The 14,327-nt window shown below is 46.2% G+C and overlaps 1 pseudogene; it reads right to left on the reverse strand.

Moving 5' to 3' along the window:
- Positions 1 to 13,807: 13,807 nt before the first annotated feature.
- Positions 13,808 to 13,986, reverse strand: LOC139279078 (U2 spliceosomal RNA; annotated as a pseudogene).
- Between the last annotated feature and the right edge of the window lie 341 nt (positions 13,987 to 14,327).

Raw genomic sequence — 14,327 nt, forward strand, 5'->3', positions numbered from 1 at the left:
CCAGCTCCTCCCCAACAGAGCGGGACCATTGCCCAGGACTATCCAGAGTGGCAGCCGGTTCACTAGCCCATTGCGTGTGACAGCCATCATTGCACTGCCTAGCACCGGAATGATTTCCTTGGTGTAAATCCGTAATTTTGTCTCAATGCGTTGTAACTTGGGTCTACTGGCTTTGAGTGTCCATAGCTTCTCGAATTGTTGAACGCCCATGAGTGACTGGCTGGCCCCATTGTCCAGCTCCATACGTGCTGGGATGCCGTTCAACAAAACCCTCATCATCATTGGTGGCGTTTTGGTGTATGAACTGTGAACATTCTGAACCTCGGCATCCATCGATTTGCCCCAAAGTCATCCTGCCTCACAAAACCCTCTTCTGGTCCCTCTGTCTCATATCAGTCTGGTTGCAGGTTTTCTGCACAGTCAAGCTAAATGGCCACTGAGATTGCAGTTTCTGCAGACAAAATGTTGGAATCTGCAAGACCTGGCTGAGTGTTTTCCCCCACACCTCCACCATGAGTTAAAGTTTCCAATATTGGGGACAAAGGGACGATGGCCAGGAATTCCGCGCTGACTGTCCCTTTGACTGCTCTTAAGTACCCTATTAATGGGTGTCAATGGCCCCATCCCGGGCCGCACTGTCCACTGTGATGGCGTGAACGTCTGTTCAGCCTGCCATTGTCTCTGTTGAGATCCTACTCTGGGATCCATTGCTGTCTGGTAAATGTAGGACTGCCCCTGCCTGCCTGCGGGGCTCTGAGTAGCATTTATGATATTGACTCCCCAATCCATCGCCGCATTAGAGGCAGAATTGCGCACATAAATTATTTTCGTCTCTTCCTCCCCCGCCATGCAAGTTTGAGCTAACAACGCTGCCGCTTCCAAGGTCAAGTCCTCGGTCTCAATTAACTTGCGAAAAATTCCCGCATGACCGATACCCTCGATGAAGAAGTCCCTGAGCATCTCCCCCCTGCAGGCATCTGTGAACACAGAGGCTGGCCAAACGCCGGAGATCCACTACAAAGTCCGGTATGCTCTGTCCTTCACGGCATCAGTGGGTGTAGAATCTGTGTCGAGCCATGTATATGCTGCTCGCCGGTTTGAGGTGCTCCCCGATTAATTTGCTGAGCTCCTTAAAGGTTTTGTCCGACGGCTTTTCGGGTGCCAGTAAGTCCTTCATGAGCGCATAAGTCTTTGGCCCGCAGCTGGTCAGAAGATGAGCCTGTCGCTTGTCGGCCACTGCATCCCCTAGCCAGTTTTTAGTTACGAAGCTTCGCTGAAGCCTCTCTACAAAATCGGCCCAGTCTTCCCCAACCCAGTACCGTTCCTGTGTGCTACCGGTGGCCATTCTTGTGGGTCGTGAATTCCCGTTTCTCGTCGCCAATGTAAAGTCCTTACTCGACAGCATGAAACCACACGAGGCACATTCCAGGGACAATGCCACTCTGTGACCTTAACTCTATTACAGGACTCCAGAAGTGATGACCCTGTGTGGGACCTCCCTTTATATACCTGTGTGATTAGGTAAGGAGTGTCTCCCACAAGTTCACCCCCTGTGGTCAAGGTGTGTATCTAAGTTGAGTGTGTACAGTAATACAGTGGTGTGACATTGTAGTTACAAACATGACAGTTATGTTTAGTTCTGTACATCCCCTAACTGTATGGGGAAGGCAGTTGTCATGAGGGACTTGAATGTGCAAACCTACATCCTCGCACTCGGCAGCACCCAAAAGGCTTTTTAAAGACAGAGATTTGGGGTGCCACAGAATCCCTGCATGCCCGAGTTCCTGACTTTGGTCGCCGTTATATGGGTGGCAGCGGGATAGGCAGCGGACGTCAGTCAGCGAGCGGGACTCGATGGCAAGCATCATCAGAATGAGTCAGGTGGATGCCTCTCCACTCGGGTTTTTTTGGAGGGCATCCACTGCGCATGTGCGGGATTGAGGTGTTTTTTTTTTAAATTGTAGTTCGGTGTAGCCTGTTGCAGTCCTTTTGTGGACCTTGCATGCTAATTGAGTAAGTGCTCAAGGCCATAAAAGGACACCACTCAATTTCACCTGCGAGAGGAGAGGAGAGAGCCAGGAGAGACATGAGACAAAGAGAAGAGAAGAGAGAAGAGAGCAAGAATACAGAGAGAGGAGAGGATACAGAGAAAGAGAAAGAGAAAAAAAGAGAGAGAAAGAGAGAGAGAGATGTTGGAAGTTAGAGAGCAGAGGTGGCATTGGAGAGGGGCCAGTCTGAGTTGCAGAGGGGCAGTGTGACAACTTTATAACTAAACTGTTCAGCAGCCATTCCTCTCATCATAAGGGATGAGTGGGCCGAAAGCATCAATGAAGACTGCCAGAACCAGGCCCAGAACTCCATGATTCAATGAACGGGAGTTGGAGGAGCTAGTTACAGAGATGGAACGCAGGTACAGCAAACTCACCCGGGATGGGCGTGGCAAGCCTCCACCAGCCTAATACTGACGTCTTTGGATGGACATAGATCAGATGGTCAGTGCAAAGGGCACCGTGGAGCAGGATGGGGACCAATGCCGCAAAGATTTGGTGGCGGCAGCTAAAGTGAGCACAAATTTATTCGGCCCCTCCTGTCCAAGGCCAAAAAGGTTGTGCACATGATGTGTGTGTGTGGGAGAGGCATGAGCAAAGGGGGCAAAGGCTGCAACGTTTCTTTGTGCAGATAAAACATGCAGCTAAACAGGCAAGCCTGAGCGTAACTGGAGGGGGCCCCACAAGATGTGGTGGAATTGACCAGGCTGGAGGAGCATGTGCTGGCACTGGTGGGACATCGCCGCATTCCAACCATGAATGTTTCTGCAGATCCAATGCAGGGTAAGGCTACACTCATCTCTGGTGTCAGTGACATTCATGGCATGAAAGTACATGCAATGTTAAGGCACTCGCGGTTGAATGCACACTTTGTCGCCCATTATTGGTGTGGACATGTAGGGATGGGACTCCTTGCTGGCATAATGAGATGGAACGGCTCACAACTCACTTTCACCACCCCTCCCCCACCCACCACAATATAGACTGAAATTTTGTCCTCTATTTGCAGATGCTGACTCAGACACCACAGATCTGGAGAGACCATCGACCTCTGGCCTTCACAGATGCCGTCACACCCCAGCATCTCGCACCCCGACGTTCTCCACACCCGAGCACACCGGATCCTTCCTGCACCCCCAGCCCACATCACCTATACCCACCGCTCCCACCTCTGCCACCCAGGACCAGGAAGAAAAGGAGAGAGAGGAGGGAGAAGGGCCCATATTTGTGCCCTTTCACCTGGAGGATCTGGAAGTGCCTGACATCAGCCCCTTGCCAAGTCAGCCAAGTATTAACAGAACCTCGGCGTCGGGCTCAAATTTCCTGGTGTTTTCCACAGACTCCACTGAAGCAAGCGCAGAGTCCGTGTCGCAAAGGGAAGCTAGGCGCCAGCACCCAGTAGCATCGAGCAACCACCTGTGGATGAAGGACAGCTCGCTCTATTGAGCCAGATGGTCCCAACTCTCAACCACCAGCGTGGAGGTAGGTCGCAAGATGCAGCAGACCATGGCTAGAATAGCTGCCAGCATCACCACATTCACCCAGCAGCACGATCAAAGGATGGAGCATCTCATCACAGTGTTGGAGCGCACATCAGAAAGTGTCGAGGCCATAAAGCAGAAGATAACTCTGCACACGTGGTGCAAGTCCCCAACTCCACATCCTCAAGGCACACTGATGCGGAAGAGCAGGAGATCCCGGCGCCTTCAGTCCCGCGCTCTACATTGTCACTGAGACGCACACGCCTACACACATCGCACTGCCCTCCTGCACAACCTCCTGAACCAGAGGCAGTGAGGGGCAAGGGAGGGCCACTCTGTCGTGTAGGCGTGGAGAGGAAGAGGAAAGTGGGCATGGCTGCAAGGGGGGGGGGGGGGGAAAGAGAGAGAGATGGTGGTGCTGGGTAGAGTGTTGCTTCCTCATCTAAATGTATGTATATGTGATAATATTATGTAACGTTTGTCATTGTGCACTTGTAAATACACTCACATTGTTAACCCTCTGTTTGTGAGTGTGTCATTTTAATGTCATATTTATGACGCGTTGCGCTGACCACACATCTGTCCCTCAGGTCATCTGCTTCATCAGGAATATCTTCCCATCACATCTGACTGCAGTATATAATGGGTCCCGTCATCAGGCCATCACAAGACATAGAAACATAGAAAATAGGTGCAGGAGTAGGCCATTCAGCCCTTCGAGCCTGCACCGCCATTCAATGAGTTCATGGCTGAACATGCAACTTCAATACCCCATTCCTGCTTTCTCGCCATACCCCTTTATCCCCGGCAATGAATGCAGGAAGGCTGCCATTCAATTACTCTAATTTACCAAGTTGCAGGGCAGACCTTAAGGCTTGCACTTCAACCCTCTTTTTGTGAGGCCAAACATGGAGGTGTGCCACCCCTGATGACATGGTCATCAGTTACATTGCAATACATTGTGCGAGACAATTAATGAATCAGCTTGGGTGTACAACATGTGAGATTCTGAACACTTGTCAGTTACTCATCTTAATGTTCCCTTTGTCATTGGCCTTCTCAATGAAGGACTTTCAACAAGGTGCAACAAAAAAGTCTCCATTAGCTTACACACAATTCAGTCGGTTCTATCACATCCAATTTAAACATCACCATCAGCAAGAAAGTAATGCAACATTGATCTAACTTCTTTCCAGCAGTCCCACTGATATGGTGCAGAATCCGACTGGTTGCCGTGATGTGATCGCCACCAGCAGTCCCTCCCTGCCGATGTGCGATTGCTGCCCCAATGCCTCCACCTCTCCCTCCCTCCCAGTCAATGTGCCAGAGCTGCGCCAATGCCTCCATCACTCCCTCCCAGCCGATGTGCGATTGCTGCCTGCTCACACTGCTGCCTCTCTCCCTCCCGATTGACGCCGCTCACACTGCTTCCACCCTTCCTACTTCCCGCCCTCCCGATTCAAGCCGTTAATAGTGCTGCCTCCCGTCCGATGTGCGATTGCTGGCCCACTGCCGCCCAGCTCAGACCTGCTTTTCCAGAGCTGTCCTTCTGGCGGGCGGCAGGTCAGCAGGAGTTCAGCAGAAGTGCGCAAAGTGGCGATTATCTGACTTCTGGCATGGGCGGGTGGGACACTGCGATGTGGGCGGAACCCTTCCCCACCAATCTTCCGCTGGGCAGATCCTTGACGAGAGAGGGGCGGGAATCGCCCAGAAAAAGGCCATTTCCGGCAGAACCTCGACGGCTGCAGTGTTTTCAGAGTCAATGAGGAAGATCAAATATAAGATTTGGAGTTCCACACTGGCTGACATCTTATACCCTTGTGCATCCCTTGGTGCAGCTCATATGGAATGGAAAAACTGACCTTACAGCATATAGAAAAAGGAAATAAGTACAGTGCAAAGTAAGCAAAAGATTAAACTCAAAGACAGATATGGAAAGATGCACCTTAGAGTGGATAGAAGGGAGGTTATTAGGACAGCGGGTCAGAATTGCATGTTTATCTGCAAATGCACAAAGCATTGCAAATAAGATCAGGGAAGCAGAGGTACCAACTAGAATTGAGGAAGCTGATGTTACAGCCTTGAGGGAGAGACAGAAGGAAAAAAGGAAGCAAGGGTGATCTCATTAACTAACAGCACAATTACAACAGAAAGGAAAGTTTTCATTGACAATGCTCAGTCAGTCAGTCTGAGAGCACATGGGATTCATTACTACACTGGGAGTACATTAGAGACCACTAAAGTGAAAAAGAAGTTGAGGATGCGATTTGCAGACAATTAAAAAATTTGAAGTAATGGACTTCAGGAAGCCATAGACAGGCAGGCGTGCGGTATGGACAGACAGGTGGCACAAGCAACCCAATGGAAAGACACTGAAGGGCATCACTGAACAGAGTTTTAAATACATAATTTCCTTAAAGTGCAAGTGTAGATAGATAACCTCCTTTCCATCACCCTTCCTTGCCCCAAAAAGAAAATAACATTTTGAGTTTTTTGTTAATAGTAGAGAGGTAATGATAAATTAATATAAGCCAATGCCAAAGCCACAGTTAAAGTCCCCTTAATAGACAGAACATTAAAGCTATAGTGAGCAGTGAGTGTAGATTCACCAGGATGATGCCAGAAATGAAAAACTGAAATGAGGAGACATCCAATATATTGTAACTATTTCGAAGAAAAGGCTACGGAATATTTGGTGTAGGTTTAAGATAATTTTTTTATAAAAAAGATTATGAAGTTTTTATTTTAGGGTGAGTGGAGAAAGACTATCTCCTTTGGTTGGAGAGTTGGTAACAAAGGGCTTGCAAATTACAAAGACATTGAAAAGGGTGAATTTGTTTTATCCACACAGTGTCATTGAAGTAGGCATCATTCCAACCATTACGAGGAAATTGAATAAATATTTGAAGCAAAGAAAAATACAGGAAATTGGAAATATAACAGGCAGTAGGGTTAATTTTGAATTGTTCGAGCCAAGAGAGAGCACAGACACAATGGGTCGAATGGCCTCCTTCTGTGATGTTAACCTCTATGGTTCTAGAAGCAAGTTGCACCCTACCTTTTAATATAGATCAATTTTGATGACATTCACAATTCCCAGGATGGCTGGAGAGACTGCATTGACTGAGCCTTTAGTCCCTGGAGTTTAGCAGGATGAGAAGGGATCTCAGAAACATATAAAATTCTGACGGAACTGGACAGGTTAGATGCAGGTAGAATGTTCCCGATGTTGGGGAAGTCCAGAACCATAAGAAACATAATATAAGAAACATAAGAACATAAGAACATAAGAACATAAGAATTAGGAACAGGAGTAGGACATCTAGCCCCTCGAGCCTGCTCCGCCATTCAACAAGATCGTGGCTGATCTGGCCGTGGACTCAGCTCCACTTACCCGCCCACTCCCCATAACACTTAATTCCCTTATTGGTTAAAAATCTATCTATCTGTGATTTGAATACATTCAATGAGCTAGCCTCAACTGCTTCCCTGGGCAGAGAATTCCACAGATTCACAACCCTCTGGGAGAAGAAATTCCTTCTCAACTCGGTTTTAAATTGACTCCCCCATATTTTGAGGCTGTGCCCCCTAGTTCTAGTCTCCCCGACCAGTGGAAACAACCTCTCTGCCTCTATCTTGTCTATCCCTTTCATTATTTTAAATGTTTCTATAAGATCACCCCTCATCCTTCTGAACTCCAACGAGTAAAGACCCAGTCTACTCAATCTATCATCATAAGGTAACCCCCTCATCTCCGGACACCAGGGAACAGAGTCTAAAGATAAGGGGTAAGCCACTTAGGACTGAGATGAGGAGAAACTTCTTCACTCGGAGAGTTGTTAACCTGTGGAATTCTCTACCCCAGAGAGTTGCTGATGCCGGTTCATTGGATATATTCAAGAGGGAGTTAGACATGGCCCCTACAGCTAAAGGGATCAAGGGGTATGGAGAGAAAGCAGGAAAGGGGTACTGAGGTGAATGATCAGCCATGATCTTATTGAATGGTGGTGCAGCTCGAAGGGCCGAATGGCCGACTCCTGCACCGATTTTCTATGTTTCTAAGTTTCAATACGAAACCCTTTTCTTCCCCCATGTAGCTCACAACTCAAGCCTGGATATGTGCTAAGTATTATATGGAGAACTGTACACACATTGTACCCGGAGTTTCTGCCAGTGAGCCTCCTCATACTATAACAAAGCCATTTCTCACAAGTGCTACAAGCCCAGGGATATCCTCATCACCAAGAGGGAAACCATCAATTCAGCTGCATCCACTGCTTCGCTTACTTCCCCTTACCCAATAAACCTACTCTCTCCCAGTCCCTACTCGACTATAGCCCAGAATTCTTTCTAGTTTTCTCTCCCATCTCCACCCATGCCCCCTCCAATTTCATTTCACCCATGAGAGAGGTTGTGGTGAGGTAGAGCTGAGTGTCATTAGCATACACGTGGAACCAGAAGTTACATTTTTGAATGATGTCGCCGCGGTTCATGTAGATGAGAAATGAGTGGGGCCAAGGCTAGATCCTTTAGGGTCACCAGAAGCAACGGTGCAGGAGTGGGAAGAGAAGCTATTGAAGGTGATTCTCTGGCTACAATTAGATGTATAACAATGGAACCAGGTGAGTACAGTTCCATCCAGCTGGATGATGGTGGAGAGGTGTTGGAGGAGGATGGTGTGGTTAACTGTTTCAAAGACTGCAGACAGGTCGAGAGAATTAGGAGGAATAGTTTACCATGGTTACTGTCACATAGGATGTAATTTGTGACTTTGACAAGAACCGTTTCGGTACTGTAGCAAGGGCGGAAACCTGATTGGAAGGATTCAAACATGGAATTCCGGGAAAGATGGGCACAGATTTGGGAGACGACAGCACATTCTAGGGTTCGAGGCGAAAGGAAGATGGGCTGGTAGTTTGCAAGGACAGAGGGTCAAGGATTGGTTGTTTAAGGAGAGGGGTGATGACAGCAAATTTGATTTGGTGTGGGGGGGGGGGGGGGGGGGGAGTTGGGGAGAGAAAGTAGCTGAGGAGAACGGTTAATATCAGCTAACATGGGGGTCAGGAAGAGAATTTGGGTGGTCAGCTGTTTAGTGGGAATAGGATCAAGGGAGCAGGAGATGGGTCTCATCTACAAGATGAGCTCGGAGAGGGCATATGGGGCGATAGGAGAGAAACTAGAGAAAGATACAAGTTCAGGGCTAAGGCAGGGGGGAACCTGAGAGGATGTTTGTCCTGGTGGGCTAGAAGAAGGGAGGGAAGCGGCAGCTGAACAGATGGTCTCAATCGTTGTGACAAAGAAGTCCATGCGCTCCTCACATTTGTTGTTGGAGGGGACAGTGGAGGAGGCAGGGAGGAGGGGTTTAAGAAGATGGTTTTTAGTAGAGAAAATAAACTGGGTTATCTTTACATTTCAGGATGATCCTGGAATAGAGAACAGTTTTAGCAAGAGGAGAGAAGGACCAGTTGTCCACCATATCTGTTCAAGTCTGAGTCCCTTAGAATTAATGGAGTGGAGATGAGAGCCATAATGGGGGAACAATCAGTGCGAGAGAGAGTAATGGTTTTAATGGTGAAAAGATGCAGGTGAGGGTATGGTTGAGCAGATCATAGCTACAGAAATGTCATGGTGAAAAGAGGGCCAAAGGCTAGACTGTTGGGATTTTGAAATGTAATTGTAAGTGAATTGGAAGAGCTTCTGACCCCAGATTCTTTCAAGCACGATGTTTACCTACTTATATCTCTGTTCCTAACTCAGCCCATCTGAGAGACAGCAGAGAGAGCGAGCGAGAAAGGGAGAAAGAAGGAGCGCGAAAGAGAGAAAATAAAGGGAGAAATGAGACATGATCAGATAGTTATTGTTTGTAAGATCATTACCTTTAATGTTATCTTGCTTTAACTTCACAAATCACTGCCATCTATAACCAGCCAGCATGCTCTACATCAAGCCTACAGCTAAGGTGTGTGGCTATGGAAAGTTAAAAGGGTCTACACTGCTCTGTTACCTGTTCACATCTCAGTAATGCTTGCAAGTGGAATACAATGCCAACTAGAACAAGCAGCTTATCGGAGCAGGAAGAAACTGCGTTGGCGAAAGCAAAAGCAGGTGATGGATGAGACATTACTTGTCAGCAAAGCATTTTTAATGAGTACAGTAAGCTGGAGGTGTACCACAATTTATATTCCCACCCTCCACCATTCGATATAGATGCAAATGATTTAGATCAATATAAATATAACTTTGTCTATTGTTTGAGATATTTGACTGTATATAGACTGTATATAGTAATATAGTCACAGCAACATCTTGTACTGGACATTTACACGGTTGAAGTGGTGTTCCTAGGAGCTATGCAGAGCTTTGCTTTTCTTATCAAGTGTCTCATCACCAAGCAGAGCAAATATCGCCCAGTGTCATTTTTCTGCTGCATGGATACCCAATGAAATCCTGCAAAAGAAACTACGCTGCCATGGCAACGTGTGCTGGAAGACACAACCATTATTTTGACATCAAAGGACATGCAATATGGTCAATAGAATGTCATTTCTGACACTAAACATTTCTCAGAACAGTGGAGGAGTGCTGCAATTGGCCTCAGCCCCTGTGCTAGGGAGGGGGCACGGCTGGGGGTGCGGGGAAATCAGTCTGTGTTTTAGTGACTGCTGCTGAAAGGTATGAAGGGCATTGGATGATGATAGGTCAGGCTCAAATAACCCATCAACACTCACCATCGTAGCTCATGCATCGAGAATGGCAATTTGGATAAGTTATTGGAGGGTTACTGGCACCTTCAACAGTGCAGCTCTGCACTGAAGTTTGGCCCTAGATTATGTGTTCAAGTCTCTGGACGCAGAGGGGAGGGTGCTACCACTGAGCCAATGTGGACACTAAATAGAAACAAACAAATTTTGGCAAAGACACTCATTCAAGAATATTAATGGGAGTTTTGTCGATAATTAAGGAAAAAAGGATAAATTCAAAAGGTTAGAATACAATTGATGGCTCTTGTATGGTACACATGCAGAAGATATAAATATAATTAATTAATTCCTGGAGATTAAGCCTGATTCTCAGCTGCACATCCATGTATTTCTGCAATGAGCCAATAGACATGGATCCAATGTACCTGCATCTGAGTAACAATACAATTGCAATAGGAATATGGCCTTACCATTGCTTCAGATACCCCCATTCTAGCCCTATAATGACCTTGCTGCCGTTTCCTTAAGATGGAAGAACAGGGTGAAAGAATGTGAGTGTGCCGTGACTTCACATCAAAAACACTATGCAAAAGAGAGTTCGTTTTGCATTGTGGGAGAGAACATTTGTGAAATATACCAAACTATGATTGTTACAGCACTACAAAGGGATGTACTTGAAGGTTCAAAAACATGACCAATTTGGTTAGAATTGGGGAACAATAGAAGAGCTGTTAGATTGCTGGGTGTATACTATAGGATACCAAATAGTAGGAAGGAGATAAAGGAGGAAATTTGCAGGCAAATTACAGAAGGATGCAAGAACTAGAGTTGTGATAATGTGGGACTTCTAGACTGGGAAAATAAAGGACAAAGAGGGGGAAGAATTCCCGAAATGTGTACAGCAGAATTTTCTTGATCAGTATGATTCTAGCTAAACAAGGAAGGAAACAATGCTGCATCTAGTTCTGGGGAATGCAATGAGGCAACTGGAGCACGTTTCAGTGGGGGTGTATTTGGAAAACAGTGCTCACCATATCAGTAGGTTTAGAGTAGTTATGGAAAAGGACAAGGAATAATCAAATGTGAAGATATTCAACTGGAGGAGGGCTAATTTCAGTGAGTTGAAATGTTACCTGGACTGGACTCAAAGATTGGCAGGTCAAACATTAAATGAGCAATGGGAGGCCTTTAAAAGAGGAGATAGTTCAGGTACAAACCAGACACATTCTCTCGAGGGGGAAAAGGAAGGGTATCCAAAGCTAGAGATTAAAAGGAAATGGAAAAAGGAAGCTTATGATAAATGTCAAGTTCATAATTCAGTCGAGAACCAAGCTAAATACAAAAAGTACAGCGGAGAACTGAAAAAGGATGTAAGAGGGGTAAAGAGAGTGTATGAGACTAGATTAGTGGGCAACGTAAAAGGGAACCAGAGGCAACATGAGGAAAAACATTTTTACATAATGAGTGGTAGGATTTGGAAAGCACTGCCCAAGAGGGTGGTGGATACAGATTCAACAGTAGCCTTCCAAAGGGAATTGGATAAATACTTGAAGGAGAAAAATTGCAGGGGTATGGAGAAAGAGCGGGGGAGTGGAACTAACTGGATTGCTCTTCGGAGGAGCCAGCACAGACTCGATGGGCTGAATGGCCTTCTTCTATGCTGTACTATTCTATGATTTTATTAACACATAAATTGTATAAGGGTCGTCCAGAGGAAGGACTAAGTTGATTAGGGACCAAAAGGAAATCTTAGAGGCAGAGGGCATGGCTGAGGTACCAAATGCGTACTTTGCATCTGTCATCACCAGAGAAGAGAATGCTGCCAATATCACAGTAAGGGAAGAGGTAGTAGAGAAATTAGATAGGATACAAATAGAGAGAGGAAGTACCTATGGTCAGCCGTCGAAATTGTGGAGGCTCTGGCCACAATCTTCCAATCCTCAGATATGGGAACGGTGCCAGAGGACTGGAGAATTGCAAGAGAGAGGCATAAATCCTACAATTGCACCAGCGAGTTCACACTGGGGGGAGACCGTTCACCTGCTCCGAGTGTGGGGAGGGATTCACTCAGTCATCCAACCAGCTGGCACACCAGCGAGTTCACAAGTGACTGCAGGTTTGGATTCCGCTGTTATTGCTGCTCTTATTCACATCCAACTGAACTGTGTTCATTCGGTTAGTTGGTGTTTGTTTCTGCTGATGTTAATAACCCTTCACCTAGGCTGGAGTTTAGTGTTTTGATATTTTAAATAACAGTGTTGATATTTGATGTCACCAAGCTAAGAAGAGACTAATTGATGTCCTGTTTCTGACTGCTCCATTTTTGATCAGGGTGGAGGAGCAGAGAGAGATCGAGGCCCAGGAGCGTCATGATCGGGGCCCAAGGGATGCAAGGGTTCGGGGCTCAGGAGAGCCAAGGGCCCAGGGGCAGCATGGGCCAGCCCACACTGCGATCTATGGATAGTAAGAGCACACATGTGCACTAGGTCAGTGCAGCAGAGTTTGGAATTCAGTCGTCTTGCCACTGGATCAAGACCTACCTCTGTCAAGCCCGTGTGGTGGCTGGTGTGCAACTTCCACCCCACGATAAAAGAATCCATGCACAGGCATCTTCCACCCTTCAGTATGTAGTTTGGGACCTAGATTGTCAGGTCCCTCATTGAAACACCTGTGAGCTCATCCCTTTTTGGTGTGGAAGCAAGTCATCCTCGATACGAGGGACCGCCTAATACTATACTACTATACATGCCAATCCGCCCAACATCGATGATGGGGAAATGTTGAGACACATTAATCCAGCACTTGGTAAATATGGGTTAATATATGAATCTGTAGATGCCTTTTGCACACACTTCTGTCAACAAGCAGCAAAATGAAATGTCACTGATGCAGATCATGAATCAAAGCACAGATTATAGAAGGGTATTTGTCTAAAATGTCATGCTTCTGAGCCCTGGAGCAATGCTGTTCCTTTGATGAACATTGAGAACTGGCCAGAGCACTTGATCTAGCTAAATGTCATACAGATGTGGAAACTAAACAATAAGTCTCCAGCAACAAGATAAATGTTAAGCACAAACTGCATCACAGTCAAGCCATGTCAACTCCAAATGTATGTTATTACTGTGGTGGGAATTGCCCCCATATTGGTGATTGTCCTTTGCTGGACAAAGAATGTTTTGCCTGCGAGTCATCTCATTCACTCCACAAAAACATTGATTAAACAATGTGGCTCAGGTGCATATTTGCAGGAATATAGCCAGTTGAAACAGCACAATGTACAGCAAGGAACTGAAACAGGATGTACTGGTGCAGTGCTAGAGATCATGGCATATCAGAACAGCACATCATTAATTCAGTAATTAGAAACAAGTTGAGTTTATTTTCAAGTCTACCAAATTTAAGCCATCTGCGAGGAATTCTCTCTATGGGTATAAGGCAAGCTGAAAGGTACACAGATCAAATTTCATATTAATAAATCTGTTATTCTCGTTTTTTTTTAATCCAATTTCATTCCAGATCAACTCTAACGCCAAAGATCACTTTGCGCCAATGTGTTTGATCTTAGGCCAAAAGGCGAAGTTGCACCGTTCCTGGAAATATTGCAATACCAGGTTGGTGCATGGAGTGGACGGGGCATGCCCCTGATCCAGCTCCCTGTCCAAAAATCAATTCAATATCATGTCCCCATAGGGGATATTAAACTGATAAGAACAGATACTACACTTGATCTTAGCCAAAAGGTAAATCTGTTATTCTCGTTGCTCAGTGTCCATCGCACAATAACAATTCCTCTGCGGAAAGAAAGGTGAGGCAAAGCTAAAGGAGTTGGAGGATTGGTATACTTGAAGGTATAGATGGTCGACCTACACCAGGATTCTCACCTTCAGTAATGATCACCAAGCGTCAATATGTGAGCAGCAATTTAATGTGAATGACATGATATCCAACCCTGGATTATATGATTGCATAGTTAAAAAGATTGTGGCTGGGAATTTCCTCATAGCTACTCCGTTTCCATCGCACTTCCAGCGATGTTACAGTGGCGGAGCTGGAACACTTCTGAGGATATTCCTACCCAATGCTTTTTCTCAAAG

Source organism: Pristiophorus japonicus, chromosome 13 (assembly GCF_044704955.1).
Source record: "Pristiophorus japonicus isolate sPriJap1 chromosome 13, sPriJap1.hap1, whole genome shotgun sequence".
Taxonomy (NCBI): domain Eukaryota; kingdom Metazoa; phylum Chordata; class Chondrichthyes; family Pristiophoridae; genus Pristiophorus; species Pristiophorus japonicus.